The sequence below is a fragment of the Camelus dromedarius genome, chromosome 6 (assembly GCF_036321535.1).
Source record: "Camelus dromedarius isolate mCamDro1 chromosome 6, mCamDro1.pat, whole genome shotgun sequence".
Taxonomy (NCBI): Eukaryota; Metazoa; Chordata; class Mammalia; order Artiodactyla; family Camelidae; genus Camelus; species Camelus dromedarius.
In genome coordinates, this window is record NC_087441.1 from 41,507,709 (window position 1) to 41,532,272 (window position 24,564).

General features: G+C 39.8%; 2 long non-coding RNA genes across 2 annotated transcripts in view; both read left to right on the plus strand.

Annotated features, from left to right (window-relative positions):
- Positions 1–24,564, plus strand: part of LOC116154382 (uncharacterized) — an 873,015-nt gene that overhangs the window by 280,327 nt on the left and 568,124 nt on the right. The gene's annotated exons all lie outside the window — the stretch shown is intronic.
- On the plus strand, positions 14,172–23,100 carry LOC135321486 (uncharacterized). Its single transcript, XR_010381263.1, has 3 exons — positions 14,172–14,451; positions 17,072–17,171; positions 22,733–23,100. It is a non-coding gene; the product is annotated as an uncharacterized LOC135321486 (long non-coding RNA).

Genomic DNA, 24,564 nt, shown 5'->3' on the forward strand with positions numbered 1-24,564 from the left:
CTTTGGTTAGTATCACAATTGCCTGGATGGCTTGTTAAAAACCAGATTTCCTGGCCCTACCATCAGAGTTTCTATTTCAGTGGGTCTGAGTTGTGTCTGAGAATTTGTATTTCTTTCAAGTTCCCAGGGGATGCTGATGGTGCATTGGGCTGTGCCCAATAACGTGAGGTCATGATGTCATTCAGGACTGGGGGGAATGATGGCAGAATTCTAGGGCTATGGGGTCACCTCCCATAGGATCACCTCCCATATAAATAAGTAAGCTGCAATGCCAGTTATATATACATATATATTCATACATATATATATATTTCTCTTTATCCCACTGGAATAATAAAAACATCTTTTACTTCTTTTAAAATCTGGGGGAGTACATTGATTTGTGTCATGCCAATGTGCTTTTTTTAAAAACAGACTATTTTTTAGAGCAATTTTAGGTTCACAGCAAAATTGAGTGGGAAGTACAGAGTTCCCATAAAACTGCTGCCCCAACATGCACATTCTCTCCCACCATCAACGTCCCCCACCAGAATGGTGTGTTTGTAACTGTCGGCCTTGACACGTCATTATCACCCACACTGCCCATAGTTTACGTTAAGGTTAACTCCTGGTATTGTGCATTCTATAGGTTTTGACAAATGTGTAATGACATGTATCTAAAATCCTGCTTTTTTAAAAGATAAATTTTTAGCTATTACTAAGTAAACAAGTTTTCACATTTTCCTTTGCTTTTATAGAATATGTTGTAATTTTGTTCAGAGGTAAAATAATTCGTTTTACTGAAATGATCCATCTGTTCCTTGCCGCCCACCTCTACCCCTGCTCTCCCAACCACACACACACTCACATACTTTTTTTATTTTTGAAAGTTAAGGAAGGCATGATAAAAAGATCCTATTGGCTACTTTAAATTTTTTTCAAAGTTAGGAAATTCCCAGTAAAAGAAACTCTGCTTCAGATTTCAATGGCAAACCAGCCATGGGATTAAGTGGATTAATGTAAAAAGCTTTCTCAAAAAGAAAAAGAAAATCCACTCATTTTCTTCTGAGTGAATGTGTCTGTGATTTCAATGACCCCGACAGGGCCAGTATGACACAGCCACCACACAAATGGATGGTAACAGCTGTACTGTAACACAGGGAAGACAGAGATTGCACATCAGTGTGCAGTTCCGAAATGCTCGTCTTTATGTGAGTCCCTTTACTGTAGGTTGTAGGGTGTCCTTTCAACAAATCTTCCCTTCAATATATTAGCAGTATTTAAAGGGCCCTATGTTATGGTGGAAAGAGCTATATAGGTTTTCGATTAAGTCAGGTTTGGGTTTGAATCTAAAACTCATATATTTTCTTACATATTTTTAATATGATTACAGAACCTGAATATTATGTCATGAATCAGTTGTATTATTATTTTTGTTACTTGCCACATCTAATTTGACCAATGATATTCTGCTATCTTTTCAATTTTCAAAAAGACAAAGGGTAAAACAGAAAGTTTAGAAATAAGGAACTAGCAAAATAATGAGAAAGAACAACACATATCTTGCCCAGATAAAAAAGAAATTCTCTTTTAAAAAAAAAAGATCGTAGAAACCTTCCTCAGGATCCAAAGTTAAATATTACATGTTTGCTCTCTTTGGATAAAGAGTTTTACAAATTTAGTTTTAATTCTTTTTGATTCTGGCCTCACTTTACCTCACACTGGCTCTAAGTATCCAGGTCAATGTGAGCACTGATGGGCATGTCCCTTCTAAGAATATTTACCATGTCACTGATAAGGTCTGAGTGGAGAGGGGGAGAAATCCAGAATAGACAGAAGATGAAATGGTGTTCGAGATCTCCACTCTTAACCAAATCTGTGACAAATGGGAGGTTGTCCTTTGTACAAAATATCTTTGCTGTTGCCTGTGAGATGTCATATATCAATTGTTCTGAGATCACAAACATAAAATCAACCTGAATTTAATAAAAACATTTTCTTAGGGGTAAACCAATTCAGCAGCCTGACTCACAGGATATATCAGAATGTTGGGGTAATATCCAGGGCTCAGGGAGTCTTGGCGGAGTTGTGGATTCTGGAGACAAAATGTTATAGCTGTGGTATTTAGCCATACTGGGACACTCCTACCTATCCATGATACTGGAGACCTGAATCACCTGCTTTGTCAGTGCCACAAAGGCCTTGGAATTTATATTTGTGGTTTGAGACTTGAGAAGACCTGAAAACATCTCCTACTTTTTTTCCCAGCGTGAAACCCAATTATACTTCAAGGGCTTTATACCAGCAAATATAATTATTTCTTTTTCAAAGTTGATTCAAATCATTACCACAGCTGTCAGGCCTGAAGTGGAAAAAAAAAAAATCATACAAGGTATTATTACTTTAAAACAAAAAAAAGGAAAGTAAAATGTAGTGAATACTATTTACTCCCTAATTTCATGTCTTTGAAGAAAAATTCTATGGAAAAGGTATGATTCTCATCAAATCAAAGTGGTTTTATCATGGATTTGATTAGTCAATTAAAAAAAAAAGAGGAAACGATATTCCATTTAATGCATATACGCTTGTCATTGGTAAAACACAGTTCCATGTACATGGCCAACAGGTGGTCAGTTAAGTTATTTATGGTGGTCAAATGTGGGTGATACAGGGGACATCTATTGGACTCAGGGATGTGGTTGACAAGGGAGCAGTGATGGTTCTAACACTGGGTGCTGGAAAAGCTCAAGGCCCACCAGTCGCCATGCAATTTACTCCACAAACATTTTTTGACACTCTCTGGGCCAGGCTTCCCACTTTACTGGGCATATAACACCATTGAGGTCAACCTCGACTCCCAAGGGGCTCGCAGCCCAGTGGGTATAGTCAGAAATCAGCACTCTGAGAGAGGCTCCTGTGGGAGCCTTGAGTAGGAGGTTCTTATGTCCTTCGGGTGGTGGCGAGAGGTTTTGCTTTTGTTTTTGCTTTTTAATAGAGAGGATACTGAGGGTTTAAGAACTCATATAATCAAGAAGTGACAAAGCTGGGATTTGGAACCCTTGTCCTTTGCCTATGCTGTGTTAACTCCTCTGAGGGTGAGAAGGGCTTGCTGAGGCATTAGATGGAAGCAGTGGGACAGAGATAGCTTGGAAGATTTTTAAGAGATAAGATGGGGGAACCAATTGAATGCTGAGTGACTTAAGAGTAAGTCTGGATGAATCTTGGGTGGAAGTCTGGTTTGGGCAAGGAGGAAGATAGTGACAGCAGTTCCCAAGAAAGGGGAAACAGTAGATAAGAGAAAGAGCAGGGACGGTAGTGGTCTCAGTTTTAGATCTGCTGTGTTCCTACTGCTTATGAGTCTAGATGATATTTAACACTTAATAGGAGAGGAGCTGTGAAGTGGCAAATGGGTTTTGGAAGTCTTTGGCATATGGTTGGTGGTTAAAACTGTGTAAAGATGGCATTTCCCAGGGAGAATGTGTAGGGAAACAAAAAGTAATTTGAGGCAAGGAACCTGAGAAACACAGGAAGAGGAATGGCAGACAAAATTGAGTTGGAGAAGAAACGATCCCCAAAGAAGACTGAGAACTAACAGTAAAGTGGTTGAGAAGTCAGGAACATTGGTTTCAAGAATGGTGATGGTTGGTAAATAAAGGCTCATAGTTGCCTGTTGTATGCCCAGCGCTGTTCTAGTCACCACACAATTAGCGTCTTTGACCCTCACGACTCCACGAGGTCAGTGCCATTATTATTCCCATTTGATGGCTCTAACTTGGCCGGGTCATGCATTAGAAGACAGGGAAGCTGGCAGTATGTCTCCACAGCCCATACATTATATTGCCTTATACCGAGGGTTTGGCCTGTTCAGTTTCCAGAGAAGCTACAAAATGTGATGGTTTCCTTATCTTACTTTTGGCTTTTTATACTTATTTTTCCTTTTCTAGGTTAACCCTGAAATTCTTTTAAACCCAATTTCTCCTGTGTAAACTCCTGGGGGAATGATTTGCTAAAGTGCTCATTGCCTTGGGGATTGCTCTGCTCTCATTAGGCTCCTGGTATAAACTCAAAGAAAAGTGTTTCACATGGTATTTTGTTCTTAACAAATGCTTGTTGACTGAAAACATGAAGGGGCCTCGCCTGGACACCTACCTGTGTTATGTTCAACACATTTCTTTGGTATCCATATCACACCCTACCATCCTAGACCATACTGTGGTGGCCAGTCCCCAAGATGGCCTAATGATCCTTGTCTCCTGGTATTCATGTTCTTCTATAATCCCTTGCCCTAAGTGTGAGCTGGACTTAGTGTCTTGCTTTTAATGAATAGACTAAGGTAGAAGTGAGTTTGTATGACTCAGAGATTAGGCCATGAAAGGTAGTGTAGCATCATTTATTTTTCTGTGAGGGAAGCCATGTTATGAGCTTGTCCTGTAGAGAGGTATACACAGCAAGGAACTGAAGCCTCCTGCTAACAGCCACATGATGAACTTGGACGTGGATCCTCCAGCCACAGTCAAGTCTTTAGAGATTGCAGCCCCAAATGGCACTTGATATAGGGGGCCAATGGTCTAGGTTTTCCAGAGACATTCCTAGGTTTAACACTCTGTATCCAGGGAAACTCCTCTGTTATGGGCAAACTGGAATGGTTGGCCACCCTAGCTTCATTGTGACCTGAGACCCCCCCAAGCCAAAGCCATTCAACTAAGCTGCTCTCAGATTTCTGACTTTCCAGAAACTGTGTGAGATATTAAATGTTTCTTATAGTGATTTTAGGGTCATTTGTAACCAGTAATGGATAAGTAATACCCATACCATATCATACTGCACCAAGAAACCACATTCTGTCCTGACAGAAGGCTGCTGGAACATGCGAAGGAATAGGTTCTAATTTTCTATAACTCTGCTTAGAAGATTTCTCTAGATCCTACTCCCCTATATGAGAGAGAATATTTTGTTTTTCCTGGTACCTTGATTTTTATTTCTACTGCTATGGAGAAATGTTAACAGAATGCCTTCTCGCTGGAGTAGTAGGAATGCCCTATGTGAAAATGGAATTACTGCCTGTGAACAACCCCAAACAACAAAGAAATGTTAAATCAGGTAAAATATAAAATGCTAATGCTTCTTCTTCTATCTTTGACTCCTGCTTCACTGACACCAAGAGAGAAAAGTCTGGAGTAAAGGTTTCAAGTTTGAGTTAGCTTTAGGTGTCAATAAGATGATATATTTATGACATTTACAAGTATGTTTATAGCTGAGAAACAAACAAAAAAAATTACTCAGTTTTTGCTTAATAAGTAAATTTAGGATTCCACAACTTAGTAATAAGTTTTACTTCTCAATACATGCTGGTGGGATTTTTTGTTTGTTTGTTTGTTTTTTGTGGGGTTTTTTTGTTTGTTTTGTTTTTTCCTGCTAGGTCTAAAATATTGTGGATTATACATTGTTTTATGTGGGTCTTGCGCTTCTGGTCTATAAAATGATTTGGTGATCCTAAACTTTAAAGTTTTGTCTAAATATTCTGAAGCCATAGCTTTAGTATTAGTGGTACCTATGTATTGTGTTACTGTAAAATACTAATAAATACCATATAACTAATTTTTCAAACTCAGATCAAACACATTTTTATTTAATATAAAACAATATAGGTATCTACTTTTCTAATGCTTCATTTTACCAGCAGGACAAAAGTAAACTCTCTTGTATGAACTTTATTCCACTGAGACACCTTGAGTCCTTAAAAATGGTTATGGTGCTCTTAGTGGCTGAGCTTTTGGAGAAGGAGCCTGGGGAGTAAAGAGCAAGCTGAGTCCTTCTGGTAGTTGAAGGAACACAGGTGCTTGGAGAGTTTGGGGGTTGGGTTTCATGAAGGTACTTTGCACTTGATCTTGGGCAAAAGAGAGAAGGGTCATGAGGGTACTTTGAATGGAAGATACCAAGTGGATAAGAGTAGAATGTAGGCCTCCAAATGCTAATATTACAAATTAGAAAATAAACCAAGATAGGTAGAACAATCTAATGAGTTTTATCTTATCTAGAATCAAATATTTAAGGTGATTAAATTATTTTTAAAGCTGTTAAATGAAAATGAGTGATAGTTAACATAAGATGTAACAAGACAAGCATTATGCAGATAAAGAGTTAAATACTTTCTTGTCTATAAAGCTGGAAAACTTTCTGATCAAAAAACATTCTTTCTCCTTCTGGTATTCTTTGTTCCCCACCCTTTCTCAAGCAAAGGACATTAGATCTGGTCATCTACAGATGCTACTGCATTTCTTCTGTCACTTATTTTAGTTAAAATCTCATTTTCTTAATTTTTCCCTTTCTATCATTTTTACACAGTGATTAGTAATTATCTGACTTACTTTGTTTTTATCTCTCGGAGCCTCTTGTTTTTGTTTTGGTTTTTTTCAGATCTCTCCAGATAGTTCTTCTGTTGTCTATGTTTCTTTGCTCTTGTCTTAAAAAGTATTCACATCCTATTCCCTGAAACTTCCAGTTTCCACGCACTTAATCACTCCCTGTGAAACCTGCCCATTGTAACCTCCGTCGCCTCTGACCTGCAGCACCCAGATGCTTCCTGTGAGACAAAGCACAGGCACTGACTTATGAGTTACAGGAAGCACTGTTCTTTTTTTTTCCCCCTAGTTGAAAATGCTAAAATAGTGTAAAAACGCACTATGTTATCTCTTGATTATTGAGAGGGTGGTTCCCATGCTTTTAGATTTTCCTCCTCTTTGGTGACTTTCTAACCATTTCCATCAATTGTCACCCCTGTACCAGGGTCTGGATAGAGACTAGATACACAGGTGAACTTGGTCCTACTTGTTGGTGTCTCCAATGAAAAATTTGGAATGGAAGGACATGAAAATTCTAGGCAACCTTTGACTGTGTCCTCTCTTGGAGGAAATGTTACCCATTTTCCACAATGGGTGCTATTTTAAAATCACTATTTTGAAATGTAGTTTGATGGCCACATTTAGATCTGGATGCGTTTGATATTCTACAAGTCTTCAACACTTCAAACAAAATCATGAGGCTGAACTGTTAAAAGGAAATAGTGATAAAATCATTTGTCATACTCCCCTGCTCAGTGTCCTCTACACTGGGGAGAAATGACATCACATCTTAGACTGATACACGTAAAAGCACAGTCAGCAGGAAGCTAACCTGCTCTTCCACACTTACTCATTCAATAACTATTCATGAGAGCCAGCTCTTGTCAAGTACTATGTTAAAGGCTGAGGATGAGTGTGCAGGAGAGGTATGCAAGACATTACGAGGTCTTGGAGGAGAGAGGTTCAACTCAGCCTGGGGCATGGAGGGGAGTGTTGCTGTCTGAAAAGCCTTAGGGAATTACATTTCGCTCATTCTCGAAGGGTGAATAAAAGCTAGGCAGGTAGGTGGTGTTGGCGGAGGTGAGGGGAAGGTAAAAAGAGATAGGAATGGAGACAGACTGAGCAAAGTGTGATGGCACAAAATTGAATGCAGTATGAGAAACTACAGGTATTTCAAGCTTTCTGAACTATGGAGTGTGAGAATGAATGGTGACAAGTTAAAGGTGTGAGATCGAGTGGCAAGAAATGAGGGCTTAGAGGTGGGCAGGGGGCTGTGTTCCATGTCAAGGAACTTGGACTTCGTTCTGAGGAGTGAGGGCTCCATTAAAAAGATAGACATTTCAGACATAACTCTAGGGCTAGTGGAAAATAAAAAGAATGTAAATGAGGTGAAAGAGGAGGTTGCCACGGAGTTTAAATGGAGACAATAGCCTTAGTTATAATAGTAGTTGGAGTAATAAATAGGATAGATTTTAAAAGTACTTTGAGACAAAGTCGTTAGAATTTTGTCATTTCACTGATTACCTACGAAGATTCAGGGAGATGGCAAAGTGAAAAATGACACCCGGGTTTCTAAACATTTGTTTGAACAGCAGTATCATAAGCTAAATAGATAATATAGGATAGGAACAAATTTAAGGGAAAAATGGGTGATTTCAGCGTTGGGTATGTTGAAGATTTGTTGTTTATTCTGGTAGTGTTATCCAGCCTCTAGTTTAGCACATGAATCTCAATCTTGCTAGATTGAGAAACTACAGGAATTTCAAGCTTTCTGAACTATGAAGCGTGAGACTGAACGAGAGATGGGAACTAAGGATTTGAACTTGAAAGCCATTAGTAAGCATGTGGTTGTTAAACTACATGAAACCACAGAGGGAGAGGGGGAGAGATGAAGAGATGAAACCACAGATGGAGAACAATGCAGTAAAAGATCTGGGCCCAGGCAACATTGAATGTTTGTGCAGACAAACCAGGCAAAAGGAAGACTCATAGAAATATAAGGAAAATCAGGAAGCTGTGATGGCATAAAGTCCAAGGGAGCAGAGCTTTGAAAAGCAGGTATCAAGACCAAGTTGCGTTCCACAGGTAAAGACTGGAAAACAGCCCTCAGATGTGGGAACTTAGAAACTGTGATCTTAGGAGGAACAATGAGATCAGTTTCAGTCCAGTAATGGAACAGATGTTAGCAAATGGGAGTGTGGGCTGTGCTGCTGAGAAATTTGGAGAAGGGGTGAGAAATTTGGAAAAGGGGTAAAAAATTTGAACGGTTTGCCAGGAGATAGAATGAGACCAAAGGAGATTTTTTAAAAAAGGATTATGGAAGAGTCTTGTACGTGTTTAAAGAATATTGGAAGAGGAAGAAGCCAGAAACTAACCCAAGCCTCCAGTGCCTCTGCGGTACTGCCTGACCCTCCAGTGCTTCACTCAGAGCATATGTGCAGAAACCAGGGCCTTGATCAAGCAGAATCTAGTTGATCCAGTTTTGCCAACCACAGACAGTCACTAACAAAATATGCTGTCTTTCTGGTTAGCACGTTGCTTGGGGGTGAGTTGGGTAATGAAATGAATTAGTTGAAGAGGTGGGATCTAACTCCTTCATGTCTATAGAATGCTTCCGGGGTCTTAAGAAACAAAAAATTTGATGGAGATTTAGAAAGGAGTATGGGGAAAGGTATTAATTTAAAAACCACAAGCAATGTTTGTCATGAATAAATGGATTAGAAAGACTGAATGTGTTGTCTAAATAAAAGTTTTGGGATTCGGTAAATTAATTTTGCCCCTTATTAACACGGATAATTGAGGGCGACTTGCTTCTACTCTGTTCTCCCTCTTTTTAAAATAAAAGTTCAACCTTATGACTCCCTCTAGGAGTTTACTTTCTTTCATTTTCTTCACATATAAGAAAGGGAGTTTATCCTTAAAAAAAAAAAAATGATTCTAGTCACATCTAGATGCCAAGCCCAAGCCTCTAAATGCAAAGGACATGAGGCAATGCATGACCCACGTTTAGACAGAGCCTTAACAGGACTCAGAGATAAAAGTGAGGCCATTTTCTTCTTTGTGACCAAGGCTAATAATATTCATCATTTTTTATTATGCTGTCTAGGCAGGCCTGTAGGCTTTTAAGGATATTTTTCCTGTGCTATTCTTATGCAGAAATATCACACTTTACTGGTGATCAATGTATTCCTGAAACTTGGTAAATAAAATCTTATTCAAAGGAAGGGAAAGAGCTATTTAAAGAAATCCTATAGCAAATCTTTTCTTAAAGCCAAAGGGTGTTTTTAAATGGATCTATTGAGGAGGCAGGCATTTTTGTGAATCAGGCTTTGTCTATGGGGGTGGAAAGACATCTACAGTAGACAAAGTCCTACCATATACAAAAATCAGAGAACTTTAGTCAGAAGTCACCTCTGAGTTTACTTTGATGGGTCAAGCTCTGATTAGCAGCAATAGGTCCTGAAGTTCAGGGCGGGGACCTTCCTCATTCAAGTGTAATTCCACTGAGCTACTGGAGGATGAAGAATGCAGGATGCCCCCTGGGATGTCTGTAAGGTGAACTGAACTGGGGCAAATGTAGCCCGGAGCACAGATGAGTCTCAGCCTGGATGTAGACGATTAATAGCATAGCGGTAGCACACAGAACAGTCTGAGGCACAATCTCAGAACAACTCTTGGGTCAAGGTTCAAGGTGATCCTGTAACGCTAAGGAGGGACAGGTTCTGCAAACATCAGGTATACCTGAAAGGAGAACTGACATAGTCCTTTGATTTTACTACCTCTAAATATCCCTTTGATGTGTACATTAGTGAAGTGGGTTATCATATACTTTAACAGCTTTATTGCTAAATTTTATGAGCACAATTATATTTCATTTGTCTGTGTTATTGCCTCTGTACCAGCTCTTTTTCTTTCTTACTTTCTTTCTTTCTTTTTTCTTTTCAGCTTTTCTAGCTGCCCTTCCTTTACTAATCCTTAGCATTAGTGTTAATACCACCTTCTGTCAGGCATCATCTTGACATACCTTCTTTCAGCACCCTCTCCTTTGGACATGATTTATCTTATCTTTCCCTCTTGACATGAAATATAAAACATTTTGAGAGCAATACCACACATCTTACTCATATGTTCAGATGCAGACATTTAGTGATAACCTGTTCTAGGCACTCATCTTGCTTTTCCTGTTTTTAAAGAATAACACTATTTTGCCATGCCTTAACATGAATGAGGACTTTCACATTTACTCATCTATTTACTTTTCACAACTATCCCAAGAGGACGTACTGTGCATTTTGTTTTACAGAGTAGAAAACCAATGCTCTAGAAGGTCATACAAGTCTGTGTGGGGGGACCAAGAACCAGTATGTTAAATGAATATTCCCTTAGGGAGCCATATAGGCTATTCCCTCAAGTAGACTTAATGAATTTCCATAGTTAGTTTGTGGTAACTAGGAGGAGGGTTGGAAAACGAGTGACTTAAGGAAGAAGAACAAAAAGTGGCAACAGCAGTTGTGGCCACATCAACCAGGTCCCCGGGCAAGTACCTGGTAACTGCAAGACACTGCAGAACCCAGCCCCCAATGGCTTCCCGGCTTTTATCCAAAGCTCTTTTTAAAGAGTCTAAGATTGTGCAGGACAAATATGGTTGGGCTTGGCTGGCAGCTTTTGGCAGATTTAGGGCTCTTGACTGACTTAATTATGAGGCTTGCACATGTGCACAAACCCGCACATATCCCAGCACATGTCCATTATATGTAACTCAAGTTAGTGAGAATAAAAATTAAAGATGATGTTGGTTAATTTGGGTCTATTTTAAAATTGACTAATGATTATCTTACATGTACATAATCCTCTTCTTCCAAACAACTTACTTAAAAATATATCACTGTTACAGTGGAATATATCTCGGGAAATAGTCCAGGGAAAATATTGGTCAAATCATGCCTATCATGCATGAATTAATGTTGAATGCAACCAGGATACAAAGAGCAGAGTAAAAGGAAAGCTAAGATGTATTTCCCTGCCTGTGGAGAATTCCAATGGAGAAGGGTGGGAGGTGTCTGTTCAATGAATAATGAAACAAATTCTCAAGAAATTATTATCTCCTTAAATTCCTTCACCTTGTAACTGTTGATTTGGGCCTCAGTCAGGTTGGTTATGAAATACCTCACCCAGGAGTAAATGGCACATGGCAGCTGAGTGTGCAATAGTCAACACTATTGCATATTTGAGATGTGCTAAGGGGCATGGGATCTCAAGTGACTACATCTCCAGGTGTGACATCTCTTCCACTATAATTCTAGTGCTGATCTGGAACATAGTTTCAGTTCAGGCAAAACGGCAAGTTTCATGTCTGGGCACCTCCTTTGGGAAACATCATTCTCGCGGCTGCTATTTTTGTTCAGGACCCATTGCCAACCATGGAGTTCCAGGCAGGATGCTGATGCTTTTATCTCCCTACCTTATAAAAGCTGCAATGAGAGTGCCAATGAATTTGTGAAATCACAAAGTACCCTGCAAGGGTGAGGGATTCTGAAAACAAGCAACCAGGGAATAAATACATCAGGACAAAATTAATAACTTCGCCTTAAAGCATCACAACAGTAGAAGCCAATATAGAGAAATTTCATTGAAATGAAAGATTTCAGGCTTTTATTGTCATTCTTTTTTCTTGACTTCAGAAGAGGAAAATCTGTATTGAGCTTCTAGTGTTTAGAAGTCTATAAGTGTATAGGAGTCATCATTGTTTAACCTGAACACAAGAACTCTGTTACGTTTGCCATAGGACTGGATTAGATGTGCTCAAAGACTTTCAGGAACTTATAGGAAAGACAATGAAATACCACTACACGTCCTTCTGTATACGGAGCAACTGGGATTCTCAGCATTACCAGTGGGAAAATAAAATGGTGCACCATTTTGTAAAACTGAAAGTTTCTAATTAAGAGACATGTACCCTATGACTAGTCCATTCCGCTTTCTGCTCATTGGCCAAGCCCAAGTCAGTGGGGTAAGATTGTATAATAGGCTCCTTGGGAGGAGCAGAAAGTAGTCTGAATATAATCTACTTCGGTGATCTTAGTGAGGTTACTTCTCTAAATTTCAACCTCCTCAAACTGTGAAACAAGCCTAATGATCCCTGCCACTAACAGTAGTTCTCAGAAAACAGATGTAAATTAAATGCTCTGAGCAAATCTAGCTCTTTTTTTTCCTTCCTTTGTGATGTCTATGGATGTGCACCAATTTGTATTACTGTGAATTTCAGAGAGTTTAGAAATTATAGGATTAGATTAATCTTCATAAGTCATAATTTCTTAACAACTATTTGTTGGCCACATCTCACTACGTGTCCTGAGGGTCATTAATCTGAAAGGAATATAGACACTGTCATTTTTCTTTAAAATTTTACTAACCTGTGGAGGAAACCAATATTAACAGTTTGAATGCAAAGTATAATAATGTTTCTATTATGCTTCATATATGGGAATATGGGAGGGAAAATAGTATCAACAGTCCCATTTTATAGTTAAATAAATTAGTACAATCATTTTTTAAGCTTCATTTAATTCATTAGCAACATTTTAAGGCTTTTTCTGATTATTAAGTAAGCAGTAGTATACAGAAATTATAGAAAACAGAAAAGATAGAAAAGGATTTAGACAGAAAATAATCATTCATAATCTCATTCCAAGAATATCCATAGTTAACATTTTGTTATACTTCCAAAGTCTTTTTTTCTTTGTATGTGTGTATGTGTTTGTGTGTGTGTGTGAATGTGTGTGTTGTGTGTGTTTCTAACATTGCACAACTGGAATCATAATGCATAGTTTTTTTTTATACTTGATTTCTTAATAGCATGTTTTAGTTTCCTGACCATTAAAACATCATTTTTCAAGAATGTTTAATATCCTTCTATCATATATTGTATCATACATATGAAGCTTCTATCATTGGGTATTTCATAAATTACTCAGCCTTCCTCTCTTGATGATTATTAGTGTTGTCCTGTTGTTTCTTGTTCTGTTTTGTTTTGCAGTCAGTGCGACCCTGGATTGAACATCCTTACATATATATTCTTGTTTGAGTTTGGAATTACACATATTAAGTCCAGGAGTCTACAAGAATAATTAGGTCAAAGAATGTTTTTTCTTAAAGTACTTGATGCATATTACTATTTTGTTTTCCAGAAATTTTTGATAAACATTTTAACAACCATTTTTAATTTTTTACCACATGCATAATACTTGTGGGCTTAGGTTGGGAGTAGGTAGGGATGACAAGTTGGGTTGGAAGATGAGATGTAGATATTAAAAAGACCTAAAAGAAAGTAAGACTGTAAACAAATCACAAGGAGCATTGTGGAAAGAACTGACTGGGGGGTTAAATCTAAGAGCAGCCAAGGTCAAGTCACTAAATGGGAACCGTAGCATTTTAAAATCCTAACTCAAAGGAGTGATGCAAGGTTTTGTGTCCTAACTGGCTTGGAGGGCAGGGAACTGAGGTCTGGGGATTGGGCATGGGTGGGTCTTCTCCAAGGTCACAGAGCTAGTTAGTGACCGAATGAACCTGGTCTTCTGATCCCACGGTCAGTGCACTTTGCATCACAACACACCGCCTCTCAAGACAAGGTATACACACGCACGTTAAAGCGTCTGATTACCACATCAGGCATGGTGTAATTAAGTGATGAAATGCATAACAGAGACACACGCTTCCTGAGTTAGTGGTTCTCTACCCAGGGACTCTGAGTTGGGTCAGGTACATTTCAAAACAGTTACTGAAAATGTGCTCTGTCTTTGTCCCCGTGACCTCCCGTGTACTGACTCATGGTTTTCCGCTAACCTTACCTGTGATTCAAATCTTCCATCTGGGGATTCTAGCAGACTGTTACACTGTCACAACTGATACTTCTCTTGATGTTTTCTTCCCCTGTCCTTCAACAAGTGTTTTGGATGGACTCCTCACGTTTAGTGGAAGGCTTGGCATTTATTAATTTTAAAGACTGATTGAGCCTTTCTTGGCACCAGCACTGTTCCAGCTCCTGGAGGTCAAGCTATGCACGAGGAAGGCACCACTGCTTCACACTTCAGCCAAGGGAGACAGGCAAAAACTGAGACAGTCCATGGACACAGTAACTTCCAAGAGTAACATATATTTTAAGGAAAGTGAAACAGGGCGATATGATGGTGGTGAGGCATGGGCTTTCTTTACGTTCACGGACAGGAAGGGCTCTTTGAGGCGACGTTTTTCAGTTAAGACTAGATGGCAAGGGGGAACCCTCAGGGAGAGTATTCTGTACAGAAGGGACGCCAATGCAAAGGTTCCAAATAGGGGATAAGCTTGACACGTTCAAGAAGCAAGAAGGCATGTGTGGCTATAAGGTAGTGAGTGAGGGCGAGAAAGAGAAAAGGTGATCTTAGAAACACAGACGGGCCGGGTCCTGTGGGGTCTGGAAACCTGCCTGTCACTCACGGTTCCGAGCGCCTCTGCATCCTCACCTCGGATTAGTCACCGCATGTCCCAGACCCATCCCCTCCCTTTTCTGACTGGAACTCCCCTTTTTAGGCCTTTATCTTGTCTCTCTAAGATACAGGTGGTCTTCTCACCCTTTGCCTTAACTTCAGATTTTTCTTACCTTCATTCACTCCCACACAAACGTAGGAGAGATCTTTCTAAATGCAGTCTGACTCGACCACTCTAGCTTTCAAGAAACAGGCGGAAAAGCCCTCTCCAAGCAAATAAACCCCTCCCTATCTGGCCCCGCCTCCTTTCTTACCACGCCCCTCACCTCTCTTCAGGTCCCTTCCATTTTATCCCCTCTTCTCGGGTCCGCTGGTTCTCGAGCCATCCGCAGTTATCCCCCGCAAACTAGCCATGCTTGTTCTCGCCCTTGTACCAGCGTCTCCCTGTGCCAAGCCCTCGTGATCTGTGTTTCCTCCTTTTCTCCTCCCTTTCAGTGCCCCTGCTGCCGCGAGGGATGCAGCTAGCCGTCCCCCCTGGTGCCTTAGCACTCTGCACTTGAAATCACTGTACCTTCTACTGCACATGTGTCTGTGTGTGTCTGTCTCTCTCACTAGCGCAGGAGTTCCCTGGTGATAGGATCTGATTTGCATCTCTGTTCCTGGAATTAGGATGAGGGCAGTGCTAGGCACAGAGGAGGCGCTCTGTGAACGTGGGATCGTGTTGCACATCCTGTTTGGGTCCTGACTGGTGATGCATTTGGGCAGGAGGGGCCTTGAGGTACTTTCTGGGTCCTCCTCTGGTGTTGCTGGGGCAACTTCATGGTCTCAGAAAATCTATTCAAAAAACATCGTTGTATCGGTCTCGGTATATACGGAAGTTACTAAAACTCTCCTTAGTGCTTTGTCTAGGCATAGTAGAGGCTAAATAAATATTTAGTCAATTAATGAATGAACAATTTACATTTCAAAACAGCCCTGGCAAGAAGAAAACCCTGTTGAAGAATGAAATACCACTTTTGTTCTCCAGTGAAAATGGGGAATATATTTCTTCAAGTTTTTTCTTCTTCTTTTTCTTTTTTTGGATCTGTTTGTTTGTTTGTTTGTTTTGGTGGGGAGAGGTAATTAGTATTTTTTAGTTTTTTCTTAATGAAGGTACTGGGGATTGAACCCAGGACCTTGTGCATGCTAAGCATACACTCTGCCACTGAGCTATACCCTCCCCCACTTCGGTTTTTTTTTATAGCAAAGTCAGAATTTATTTGATATTTGGATTATTCACATTGTACCTGAGTCCTTTGCTTAAATTCTTCTCAGAGCACTTCACATACGGATCCTAAATGTATTTTGTGTGTGCATGTGTGTGTATGTGTGCCTGTTTATTTTCTTATGTTTGTAGAAAGGAAATACTGTATTTACATCTCACTTCAGCTTTCTCAGAACTCCCTACTGTCCCAGGAACAGGCATTATGCAAGTTAACTATTTCCTCACAAACCTAGAGCACATTTTGTCATTCTGACTTCCTGCTTGTCCTTGTGAACAAACGACTTAGGCTAAACATGTCTGCCTTGAGCTGTCATTTCTTCAGGACTCAGGATTTTTGTGTGGTTGATTTGATCACATCTGAATGGAGAGACTTTTAAAAATTAAAATATTGACTAAATGAATTAAAGAAAAACATTTTGAGACAAATTAAGATGAAAGCTGATTGATTCATAAACTTAAGAACTTGATCAAACATAATGTAGTGATCTATTTAAAAATTCATCACCAAGAGGAGCAGATGTACTAGATATGATTGATCTTGAGTTACTTACCATCATCACACTGTTAAAAATTCTGAAGATGAATTGAAAAAACATCAATGACTGCAGACATATGAAGGATACTTTCATTCTTATTGTGATTTGGATGTTATGTGAAAATTGCAAAGTTATGACTAGTTCTCTGAAACTGGCAGAACAAAGAGGATACGTCTTGTATATATTATGAAAACCACAATTCTCGTCAAATGGAAGACATTTCTGCATAAAACCCTCAGATATGTTAGTGAATGTGGTGTTTCTTTTTCCTCCCGCATTTTAGTTTCAAGCAATCTAGACTATGTTTTTTAGAAACATATTCCCAAACCAAGATCTCTCTTGATGTGTAGATAATGTAAGATTATTTTTAGTATTAAATAATACTGGCCAAAAGAAAACTGCCTCACCCAGGACTGGAGAGTAGGAGGGAGTCAAAACAAGGCAAATATTAAAATACAAATTCAAAACTCTTTTTTCTGCACTCTACAGGTAGTGCTAAAGCATGGTCAGGTTTCAGAAGCACTGGCAAGAACCCAGTTCTCTCCGCCTGGGATTAATTGTAACATCTGTCGGAATGCCTCTGTACTAGGTATGCATGCTGAACAGGGTCCCTAGCTGGTGGGAAGGGAGAAGGGAGCAGGCATGTCTCTCTGCCTTCCTTCGTGTGATGATAGGTTGGTCTATGGTATTTGGACGTGAGCTGGCTGCAGTATCTAGTCTGCCCTACTGGAATTGTCATCTGACAGAGTTGGTGGGAAACACGGAGATTATTTTAGTGTCATTTATCATTTCACAGTTGAGGGCACATTTATATAGATATTCAGTTACTTAGCAAGGTCATACAGATAGTTCTGGAAAGATTTGAGAATAGCACTCAGGTCTCCTGAGACCTCACTCAGTGCTTTTCTCATTAGAAGGGGGGAAAAAAAAGGCCCTTTATACTCAGAATTCAACCTAATTTTCCAGCCTCATTTCCTATCACTTTACTCTAGACATGCTTTTACCTTCCTCAGAACCTGGGGTATTTCATAATACAGTAGATACCAGTGTAATGCCAGTCCAGTGCCCCTTCCTTCTTTCTTCTTTTGGTAAATGCCCTTGACTAGTCATTGTGAAAACGCTTACTTCACTGTCTGCTGGTTTGAATGCTTTCACCTCAGTCCCTGGCTGGAGAAACGGGATATCATCCAAACCATTACCGATTCCAAATTCATTCTGCTTGCTGCACAACAGGCTGATAAATCGGGAGATGAGGTGTTGGGGCAAGGAACAGTGACTTTATTTGGAAAGCCAGCAGACTGAGAAGATGGCAGACTAATGTCCCGGAGAACCATCTTCCCCAAGTCAGAATTCAGGCTCCTTTTATATTGAAAAATGGGGAGGGGGTATGGTTGGTTGTTGCAAACTTCTTGGTCTAGGAATTCTTTGTTCTCGGAATCCTTTGTTCTTGCAGCTGTCCACATTGGTCAGATCATGGTGCTCCTGTAAAATCTCCAACAAGACAAAAGTTATTTTCTATTCTTCGACTTGTTATCTTTATATAAGTGCAAAAGTGTTAATACCTTAAAGGTCAGAGCCTTGAGAACAGGCTCTCCTGTAGATTTCAGGCTATAGGCAACATTCTTTTACAAAAGGTGCACAGCTAGCAAGACTAAGCCTAGAAAACAGGGCACAGGGTTAAAGCCAAAGGAACAGATCTAATACGAAGTCATATTTGTTCTTCTTTATTACAAAATCAGGGCAATTAAAGACAGTGTTTGGTCCAAGGAAGACAGGGACTCATCCAGGCCAGTGAAGGTCAGTAGGGCACTTTGTTGGAACCACTGGAAAAGAGCCACTCTCTCCATCGTGGTCCTCATGGGCAGGAGGTAAGCTACTGCCGCTGGTGGCCAGATATGGGAGCTATTGGGGACACCATGCCTCAGAATGAAGCCAACACAGAAGAAAAAGTCACGTAGGGAACTAAAACTGATCCCTGGTGGCTCAGCTAGAGTGTCTGGATCCAGTCATACCATTTCCACATCTACTCCTGGATTTTTCACTTATAGTCAATAAACTGACTTTGGGCTTAAGGTGAAATGATTGGGCTTTTGTTTACTTGCAGATAAGAGAGATACTATTGAAATCCTTGATTCTGTTACCTTGCTGCTACTTTACCCTTCCACCATAATACCCATTCTCTGTTTTTCCTTCTGAAAAGCTATTTATTACACAAAAGGCATAAATTGTTATCTGTGGTTATGTTTATCCTTCACACAGATCAATTGCCTGGTTATCATCAGCCCTGCCCTGATGATCATTACGTTCAGCATGTTGGAAAGCAGTTTTCATAACTGTTAAAACACTAGTCTAGTCCCTGGAAATGTCATCGAACAAAGATTCTTGCTTTTGTGGTGTTTAACTTTTTGTGCAGGAAGGAATAATTTTTAAAAATATGAAAAACAACATAAATTATTCTGTGGACTAGAAGGTGATAAGTGTTATGTTAAAAACACCAAATAACAACAACAACAACAATGTTGGAGAGTGGGAGTACTAGAAATGCCAGGGGTGGGAGGATCACAATTTAAAATAAAACTCATTAGGAGTAACAACGGAGCAAAGATGAGTGGTGAGAGAGTTGGGCTGGTGACCACCTAGGGAGGGAAAGAGTGTTTTACTCTTTCAGAATAACCAGTGCCAAAGGCAAAAATGGAGCGTATCTGTGTCCCAGGAACAGCATGGAGACCAGCGTAGCCATGGCAGAGCCAGAAGTGGAAAGAGAAAGTCAGAAGGATCACGGGACTTAGATCACTTTCCACTTGTGAGCATTCGCATCTGTGAGCACTTTGTCTTTTACTCCATGACATAGAGAGCATGTCAAGTTTATTTTATTTATTTTATTTTTCTAGTCTATTTGATGCGATTATAGCAGAGGGGTGATGCAATCTGATTGGCATTTTTAAAAAATGTCTACAGGTGGTGTGTTGAGAATCAGGGAAATATGGAAGCAGGGAGACCAGTGAGGAGGCCATGGCTGGGAACGTCCACAGATGCTCAGCTCCACATTCAGTCTTCCCAGCGCTTCTCTGGATCATGAGTCTGGGCGCTCACAAACTCTTCTCCCTTGCCAGCTGGCTTCCACACAGTGTCTGCCAATGGAAAGTATGGTGGGAGAGTGAACACAAGAGGAAGGGAGAAGCCATTTTTCTGCTTCTGGTGGTGCCTCCAGTCATGGTGGCAGTAGGAGCAGTGGGTAACTGAGTGTCTAGAGGATGGAAAGGCCATCAACTGATATGGACATGAATGCAAATGGAGCGTGTGTGGGAAAAATGTGGTGGGTGAAGAGGATTTCAAGTGTGGTTATGTGAAGATTGAGATGCTATCCCCATGGAGTTTTCAATAAGTGACTGGAGAGTCTGGAATTCAAGAATGAGGTCTAAGCTATAGATATAAGTTTAGAAGTTAATGATGCTAATTAAAGTCATGAGATTGGGTAAATTCATTGAAGAACAGAGAAAAAGAATACCACTGCTAGGACCCTGGGGCTCTCTGACATTCAGAACTCAGGGAGAAGAAGAGAAACCAGCAAAAGAGATGGAAAAAGACTGACTAATGATGAAAGATGAAGACTTCAGAGAAGAGGCAGTGACTAATCATGTCAAATCAGCAGGTGAATCAAAAAGATGACTGAGAATGGACAGCTGAGTTTAGCAATATGGGGTAATTGGAGACTCTGACAAAAGTAGTTTTTATAGAGTGTGAGGGTGAAAATCTTGGCAGCAATTTATTCATTTACTCATTCATTCAAAAGTATTTATGGAGCATCTGCTTTGAACTAATCATTGGGGGATTTGAGGTGAGCAAGAAAGACTTTGCCTGACCTCTCCAAGTGTAGGGTGTTCTACTGTAATGACGGGCTATGATTTCATGCATGGATTAGCTTTAGAACACACCCTTACAGTACGTGTGCGTGAGCACATGCATCCACAAACATGAAGACTGAAGAAAGCAAGAAAGGCCCAGGCCACGGGAGGCTGACTGGAGCCCACAGGACACACTGGAACAGGCCCTGCCTCTGTAGGCTAGAACTTGCTAAACACTATTTATCTTAAGAGTTGAAGCATCTGGCATCTTTAAAAAGAGATTACTGATTCTCTTTTTGTTTTCATTTGGGGAAATATTTGACCAGGTGCCATAATTTGATTTTAATCTGATTTTATCTCTGCAGTGCTTAGATAGTTTAATTGCTGGTTTGATCAGGCACCTAGAATGTGAATTGTTGGAAAAATAACATGTTGATTTCTTGTAGGCAGGATTGTTTCCATGGATTCTCTCTCTTGAATATGAGTATGTATTCATGACTCTCCAGAGACTAGAACTTGCAAAACAGTATTTTGTTCATCTAAGTATTGTTTGACAGAAATCACATAAAGCAGTGTTTGAAACCCTAATATTTTCTTGGGTAAGTTTTGGCATGAGGTCCTGTGCAAATTAAAATAATTGAAACTGAAACAAAACTTAAATGGTAGATACTCTATTATGTGTTTTGTTGTAATGTGGCTCTTAAACATTAGTCTCCTGTAATTCTCAATAACAAATAGGAGATAATAAAAATGTTAGTGTAGCTTGAAAGTTATTTCTTCATAAATAAGAGGCTTCTTGAAAATTAAAGAGAAACTTTTCTCTTGTAAATATAAAATGAATCAATAGTTTGAGTTTTCTATTTGAATTGTATGAACACTACTAATAACCTATAAACAAAAGCTGTTGGATCATGACAAAGTCACACTGTGATAAAGTGTGTATATTTTGTTAATTTAGGGAGTGAGATTGTTCTGCAAAGAACTTCCCTTAACAAGCATTGGTATGACCCAGTTTGAACTCATCCTGGGAGTATTATTAACAAATAGCTGAAAACAACGTATTCCCACATCCAGAAATCTGAAACGTAAACAACTTACACCTTAAACACGGACATTTCAAGAAAGAGAGTCTCTCACTGGGAACTTTTATCAGGAAATGGACAAATAGATGAGAAACTATGGCATGAATGTAAAAAAATAAAAAGCAGAGCATTCTGAAAACTGTCTATAATAAAACTTATTCTATTTCCTAATGTATCTAACATAGACTATAAGCTCCAAATGATAATAGTACAAAAAATAGTTGATAAAATTAGAAAGCCTGATGAACTTTATGGCTGAGTTTCAGCTCCGAGGACTTGAAATAATCAGACATGGCCCTACATTACATGGGCAAGGTGTTTGCCATGTTTTCTTAAATTTTAGTAATGAAACCCATGGAATTAGTGGCTGTAATGAAAACTTCTTTGGTGGTTTGTTTGTTTGTTTGTTTGTTTGTTTAATTCTGTAGACTTTTCTATTGGGACTTGTTTTATTTTTTTCTCTCTTATACTCCTAAAATGAAGATGAAACATTATATCCAGGAGTATTAGGCATAATTTGAGCTCATTTCTACCCTTACATGCTATTCCAATCTAGACAGTTTATTAGCTAATGAAACAAGATTATTCTATTTGTCAAGATTATATTTGTGGGGAAGAGTCACAGAAATATCCTTTCCCTTTTAATTTTTGCATCAACACGATTGTTAATTCATGCTTGTCATTGTGTCCTGCGAGGTCAGAAGTGCTCTCAGGACAGCTAGGGAAACAGCTTCTGTGTTCACATCCATGGGTGTTCACCCAGCTGACAAGATGGATATAATCAAGACTTGAAGAGGACTTTTCATTATTTAAATGGGAGAGAGTGATTTTCGATGGTTGTGTCTAACTGCTTAGGAAGAACAACGTATTCTTTTGCGCTAATAAACAGTGTGAGAGCAGTTTCCAAATTGCATGCTTAGAATGAAGGGTCTCCCACGAAGTGAGTCGGGTGGGGACCTGAGCTGACGCAGATGCTCCTTCCAGCCCCTCACTTCCTAATTACGACCAAAGCAGCTCTCCCTTCAGTTCTTCTAAAAAGCAATATGTTACATTTGCAAACAATGCTACAAAATGAATTTGCTGCTTTAAAAATTAGTTTGACACCTGGAGAAGAAGGTCTTATTAAATGAAAAGAACAGCTGGGTGAGGAGTGGGGATCTGAACCCAGACATGGTGGAGTCTGCTAATTGTTCCCACAAATCCATTCTCCTTTTCTCTTTTAGTAATGGGACCCTGATCTCCGCAGTCACCCTCCCATTTTAAAAAGCTGATGCAAGACCACCCAACTAGAAGCCTTATTTTCCCGCCTCCCCTGAACCAGCCCTGAGTCGTATGACTAAGTCCAGAGCAATGAGGTGTGAGCAGAAGTGATGTGCATACATTCTGTGTCAATTCCTTGGGGGAAAAAAAAAAAAAGGAAGGCCACCGCCCTCCTTCCTGTCTTTTCCCCTTTCTGATACGTCACAGCCACCTGAATCTCCAAGATGGAAGCCATGAGTTGAGGATGTCAGAGCCACCCCACCAGATCGTAACTGCTCCTTTTGAACTATGACACAAGTGAAAAATAAAATTCCATGCTCTTGAACCCCTATATTTTGAAGTTGCTTTTTTTTTTTTTTTAAATAATAGCTCAGCCTTTACCCAAAGTAAGGTAACAAAGGTGATGCAAAGAGAGTTGCGAGGTCAGTTTCATTAGAAAGGCAGACTTTTAAGGGTTTAATCTTCAATGTAATTGAGTTTAATCTCATGTTTCTTGTGAAATAACACGGTGTCCAGGGCTATCATACCCATCAGTGCTGTACAGGCCAAAATAGAGTCTAGTCATTAGTGTCCTTATTATTGACACAGCACAAAAGGAGGACAGGATTAAAGGCACAGACACATCTAGGCAAACAAACACGGGCAGGAATTAAGTGGAGATGGTGCGACGACACGCATGCCTAGCAGTTAGTGCAGACTGAGAAGAAAGCATGAGATGACAAGAAATTTAGGCAAAGTGGCCACAGGAGAAAACTTCGTCATTGTTTATCATCTTGTACTTAGGCTGTATGTTTCCTATAAGAAGTTCTGAGTCTCTACAAAATAATAAGTTATTTTACTGATGGTGCTTCGTACGCTCTGCTGCTGCACAGGCCTCTTGCTGTGATCTCTTATCCGACAGTTTCTCAACACGTATGATAAGCCCACCCTCGGATGTCCTGCCATCACCCCACACTGAACACATTCAAACCCGAATTCCCTGTCTTCTCATAGAGGTTGCTTCCCTGTCTATTGTCTGTTTGTCAGTGTTACATTTTTTTTTTTCTATTTCTCTCTGAGATTTTTTTTTTTTTTTTGGCTTTTCTTTCTCCTTCATCTGTCAAGCCAATGTCAACATATCCTCCTTTTCTTCTTTTAAACTGGTTTCTGGATTCACCCATTGCTGTCTGTTCTCACAACCACCTACTTTGGTCGAAGACCAGAACACATCAAACCCTGGAGACAGCCCACAATCTTCTATTTGGTCATAACCAAATTCTGTTTGTTCTTTCACGTCAAGATTGGAGGCATTGCTCTAAAAAACTGCTCTTAGCATTTGACTTCCTTCCTCAAGAACCCATAGCGGTTGGCTCCCCTTTGCCTATAATCCACATTTGCCTTCTCACCAGGCTTTCCAGAAAATGAGCCAAATGAAATGTGTTCTGGGTTCATTGTTAAGAGCACAGGTTTTGGTGTCCTCCTGACCTTGCTTCAAATTCTAGCATCACCACTTAATTACAGGCTCTGTGGTGTGGCCATTTAAGCCTCAATTTATCATCTGACCAATGATAAAGATTTGATAAGGCTTTTGGTGGCCTTATCAATCTGTAAGACATGTGGAATAGTGCATAACACACAGTAGACATTCAACACATGTACTAGCTGTTATCTTCCAGCTGGTGTTCCCTCTCCTCCTGTCCTCTGCGTTAGATCCTCACCCCTTGGGCAACATCATCTCTGTTCCTTCCTTGGCGTTTCCAGTGCCCTTCCCCCTTCACTCCCAGTTGAAGTCCTACTTTCCTCACACCATCATCTC